Source organism: Pteropus medius, unplaced genomic scaffold (assembly GCF_902729225.1).
Source record: "Pteropus medius unplaced genomic scaffold, Ma_sr-lr_union100, whole genome shotgun sequence".
In the NCBI taxonomy this organism is placed as follows: Eukaryota; Metazoa; Chordata; class Mammalia; order Chiroptera; family Pteropodidae; genus Pteropus; species Pteropus medius.
This window is the reverse complement of record NW_024351647.1, coordinates 2,653,968-2,659,571: the sequence shown is the minus strand read 5'-3', so window position 1 is coordinate 2,659,571 and position 5,604 is coordinate 2,653,968. Positions and strand designations below refer to the sequence as shown.

Here is a 5,604-nt window from a genome sequence, read left to right as displayed (position 1 = left end):
TGGGACTTTCTTAATTTCTCTTTCTGAAGCAGTTACAAAGTAGAAAGTATACAATTGCATGACTATTTCCCCCAGATTTAGTTTCATAATGAGGGACCAGAAAAACAAAAGTAGAGCGGTATTTTTCTTTCAATATAAAATGATTGCCATATAATAAGGACGACACTGGAACAGTACTCAATTGAAATAAAAATGAGAAAAAAAATTCTACGGTCATGCTACTCTGAACAAGCCGGATCCCGTCTGATCTCAGAAGCTAAGCAGGGTCAGGCCTGGTTAGTACTTGGATGGGAGACTGCCTAGCAAGACCAGGTGCTGTAGGCATAAAAAAAAAATTAAATTAAATTAAAAAATAAGGGATTGTAAGCTGACAAGGTCCTTGCAATCTGTGAGGTCAACCTAGGGTTGCCTCGCTTAAAAAAATAAAAATGAGAAAAAAAGCTATATCTAAAAAGATAGGTCATGAATTTATTATATTAAAAAACCTTGATATAATTAATACATACATAACACTATACATGTATATATAAAACTAACTTTGTAATACACATTCTTTGCAATGCACAAGGAATATTTACCAAAATAGATCCTTATACTGGGCAATAAAGAAAGTCTCATCAAATTTCAGAGGATAAAATCACTCAAAATGAATTCTTAGACCAGAGTGGAATCTAGAAAAGTAACCAAAATATTCCCAAATACTTTCAATTAAGCAATATATTTCTAAATAGCCCATGGATCAAAGAAGAAATCACAATGGAAATTAGGAAATATTTTTAACTAAATGAAAATGAAGATGTATCAATATTTGTGATTTGTAGCTAAAGCCGTGCTAAAAAGGAAATATATAACTTTAAATGTACATATTAGGTAGAAGGAAAGGTTAAATATCAAGGATATAAGCTTCCATCTCAAGGAACTAGACGGAAAAATATAACAGTAAATTAACCCAAAAGGAAATAAGAGCAGAAATCAATAAAATAGAAAGGAAACATACACTAGAAAAAATTAACAAAGGCAAAAGATGGCTCTTTGAAAACAAATTTAAAAATCGATAAACCCCATAAAAGATTAATTAAGAAAAAAAAAGAAAATACAACTACTGATATATAAAAAGGGAGACTTCGTTACAGATTCTATAGACATTAAAAAGATAAACAGATAATAAATAAGCTTGAGTTTAGATGAAATGGACAAATTCTTTGGAAAACACAATTTACCAAAAATGACTAAAAAAATAAATAGATCATCTTAATGGTCCTGTGTGTATCAAAGAATTGAATTTATACTTAAAACAATGAAAACTCCAGGTCCAGATGCTTCACCAAACTCTTGAAGAAGTAAGAACAATCTTATACAAACCCTTTCTGATAATAAAAAAGGACAACTTCCCAACTCATTTTATAAGGCCCACATAACCTTGATACCAAATTTGACACTAACATTCCAAGGAAGAAAAACTACAGGCTAGTATCTCTCATGGGCATAATGCAAAAATCCCAAACAAAATATTAACAAATTGAATCCATGGGTTTATAATAAGAATAATTACATCTCAATCAAGAAAGTCTTTTATTACAAGAATGCAAGGTTGGTAAATATTGGAAAATCAATAATAATTAATAGAATAAAGGGAAAAATTCAAATAATTATTTCAATAGGAAAATAAACGAGTCAATCTTACTTAAAATTCTAGGCTTTAAAAAAGTAAACAGCACTATAAGAATTTTGCTGAAAATACCAGAAAATAATAAAACTGAGTAAAAGTAGCTTAAAGTAAAGGGGATTTTTGAAGGGTAAAGGTAGGCAGTTAAAGCTGTTTCTATGTTTAATGATGCCATCTGGGATCCAGATTCTTTCTATCTTTCTGCTCTGACATTTTTTGAAGCATCTATAATAGTGCCTGGCACTATAGTAGGTGTTCAGTAAATATCTGTTGAATGAAAAAAATCAATGTTTTAATCTTCGCCCTGCAGCTTATTACCTAATGACCATAAGACTAGCCTAATGGCCTTCAGGTTCATATCCAGGCACAAAGAACAAAGCAGAAAGGAGTGCAATGCCTATGTCCAGAAAGCAAGAAACCCTCAGCTTTCATTTCCTTGTGTAGAACTGACTCATTTGGCCACCTGATTGCAAGAGAATTTAGAGAGTAAGTATTTTTAGCTAGACACATTATCGCCCTGAAAAAACAGAAGTTCTGTTACTCAGGACAAAGAGGAAATAGATACTGGGTCCCTCTATATAGAAGGCACAATGATAAGCATTTGTTAAATCTGCAATATTGGTAAGAAAAGGCATCATCTCTGAGAGATTGAAGTTTAACGAGCAGATGAGAGAAGTTAAAAAAAAAAAATAGCCATAGTGCAGGGAAAAGTAAGATAACAATCATGCAAGAAGATCAAACAAAGTGCTCTGGGAAATCAAAAGCAGGAAAGACTACATTTATTAGGGAGACCTAAATGGCTTCATAGATGAAAACTTTTGAAGTTTTAAAAATAGCCAAGCTTTCCACAAGCAGCAATGAGCAGTAGTATATTCTAGTTATAAAAGTACCAGCAAAAGCAATTAGACAATATGTCTGGTATCTGAGGAACAATAACTGTATTCTATGGTATCAGATACTTTTAAGAATCTACTTGGAGGTAAAGCTAGAAAAAAATTTAGACTCTATCATAAGAGCACTGAATGCTGGGTAAAAAATTCAAACTTAATTCAATTGGCAAAAGACAATGAAGGATTTGGGGCAGTGAAATGACAAGATGGATTTGATACTCCCCCACCCCATTTTATTGATATAGTTATGTGATATTGTGATTTATAAAAAATGTATATTTGGTCTTCTTTCCTGTTTCTGGCACAGAGTTCCTAAAACTCTTGAAATTAACAAAGTGACAAAAGGTCTTTTGTTATGTTAATGAAGTGACTTTGGGATTACACCTAAAAATGGGGGCTGATTGTCATGCCTGCCAACTTTAAGATTAGAAAATTGGAACTTTCAATCCCATCCCTCCCAAATCCCACCTCTCTGGGGAGGTGAGAAGGGCTGGAGATTGAATTTGCTCACCAATGGCCAATGATTTAATAAATCATTCCTTTGTAAAGAAATTTTCATAAGAACCCAAAAGGATGAGATTTGGAGAGCATCGGGGTTGGAGATTCACAGACAGTAGCCTGCCCAGAGAAGGTATGGAAGCGCCATACCTTCTCCCCACAGCTTGGTCTATGCATCTCTTCCATCCAAAGGATATAAAGGAGTTATATCCTTTCATAATAAAGTGGTAATCTAGTAAATAGAATGTTTCTCTGAATTCTGCAAATTAATCAAGCCTGAGGGAGGGAGTCATTGGAACCTCCAATATATAGCCAGTTAGTCAGAAGCCTAGATGACAACATGGACTTGTGGATGGCATCTGAAGTGAAGTGGGAGACAGTCTTGCAGGACTGAGTCCTTAATCTGTGGGATCTGATGCTATTTCCACGTAGATGGTGTCAGAATTAAGCTGAATGGTAGGATGCCCAGCTGATATCAGAGAATGATGTGATGGTGTGGCGAGCCACCCCACCCGATTGGAACTGGTAGTAGGACCCTTAAATTTTCATGTGATATTGTATTAGTTTAAAATGTACATTATATATTAATATATTATATATAAATAGTAAAGATAATATATAATTATATATTATATAACATAATATATGTGTGTATATATTTGTGTTTATATGTATATAGTTGTGTATATATATGTATATATGTATATATATGTATACATATATATAGAGAGAGAGAGAGACAGAGACAGAGAGAGAGAAACATACATGTGATACTTTTGAAAGTATATTCTGACACATAACAAGTTTGGAACAGAAAGACAAGTTTTCAGGATATTGTGGTTGTTTAGGGAAGAAGTCAACATTACAGGCAGAACAAAGCAGAAGGTTTTAGAGCTATAATAATTTCAGTCAAATGATAGGGTGAGCAAGAAAAGGAAAGGCTAAATCAGAGAGACCCTGAAGAGGAAGAAACATTTGGATGTGGCAATCGGCTGGGTGCTAAGACTAGAGAAAAGGTGTTGACAGTATTAAGCTTCACAGAAAGCGTGGTGATGTCATTAACAGGAGGGTGTGGGGTGTGAAGAGGATGTCTACAGGAATTTGTTCTGCCAACCCAAAGATGTAGCTTTAGGATTCACCCACATGGACATGAAGAATTTCTCTGAAGGAGCCAGCTAAGGAGAAGTAGCCTAGGGCAAATTCTTGGAAGAAGTTTGGTGAGTGGAAAATTGAAGAGGAGCCAGTGGAAAAAAAGAGAAAATGTAAAGAAGAGGAGTTAGAAATGTGAACATCAGCAAGAAAGGACCATGGCCTTTCTGGCATCAAAAACAGAAGAACCCAATTTTTGTGCATTGTTCACTTATTGCCTATGTCCCTCACCTGATCCTAAATTTCTTAAACACAGGGTTCTAATTCATTCTTTTGTCTCCAATGCATAGCTCAATGCCTGCCACCGAATAGTCAAATACAGTAGTCCCTCCTTGTCTGCAGTTTTGCTTTTTGAGATTTCAGTTACCCGCAGTCTGAAACTCTTAAATGGGAAATTTCAGAAATCAACAATTCATAGGTTTTAAATTTTGCACTGTTCTCAGTAGCATGATGGACTCTTGTACCATCCCACTCCATCCTGCCTGGGACATGATACCTTTGTCCGGCATATCCATGCTGTGTACCTACCTGTCCTTTTATCTCTCAGTAGCCATCTTGGTTATCAGATCAACTGTCTTGGTATCACAGTACTCGTATTCTAGTAACCCTTATTTTACTTAATAATGGCACATTTACGTAATTTTTATTACAGTATATTGTTGTAATTGGTCTATTTTATTATTAGTTATTATTAATCTCCTACTATGCCTAATTTATATTAAACTATCATAGATTCTACATGAGGGGGGAAAAACATAGTATATACAGGTTTCAATACTACTCCTGGTTTCAAGCATCCACTGGGTCTCTTGGAATGTACGCCCTGTGGATAAGGGGGGACTACTGTAATACAGAGGGGGAGAAGGAGGTTGGAAGGAAAAAAAGGGAGTTAGGAAGGAAGGAGAAAGAAAATAAAAACAGTTGGATTGGTGATTAGGAGAGTGTTTTCAACAGGGTGGTAGAAGTAAAAGACACATTGCAACAGGTGTGACTAACACAGAATGAAAGCAATGGATACAGATTGCTTTTTCAGATAGGTTAATGGTGAAGAGAATGGGAATAAGTAGAGAAAAATCAGGGATTGTTTGCTTGCTTTTCTGTTGTTTACTGTGATGAAAATACCATTTGAGATATTGCTCTATGAATTTTTCTTCTGATAATTAAAGCAGTCAGCTCTATCCTTACACAAAATCTTCATTGTTGTTCTCACAAACTCTTAAGCCCTTAGGAGAAATTAGGAAATTTGTTGTTAAAAAAAATAACAGTTACTTGAAAAAAAATGAAGGGAGAAATATTTCTCCCAGACTAGAGTTTTCTTTAGCTGGGGCAGGAGGAAAAAATAGAATGCTGTCTATGGGTTCCCAGAGCAGAAATGGGGGCCTGCCTCCCAGAAGCCCCACA

General features: G+C 34.9%; 1 pseudogene; it reads left to right on the top strand.

Moving 5' to 3' along the window:
- Positions 1 to 205: 205 nt before the first annotated feature.
- LOC120587285 (uncharacterized) lies at positions 206 to 324 on the top strand (annotated as a pseudogene).
- The last annotated feature ends 5,280 nt before the right edge of the window (positions 325 to 5,604 follow it).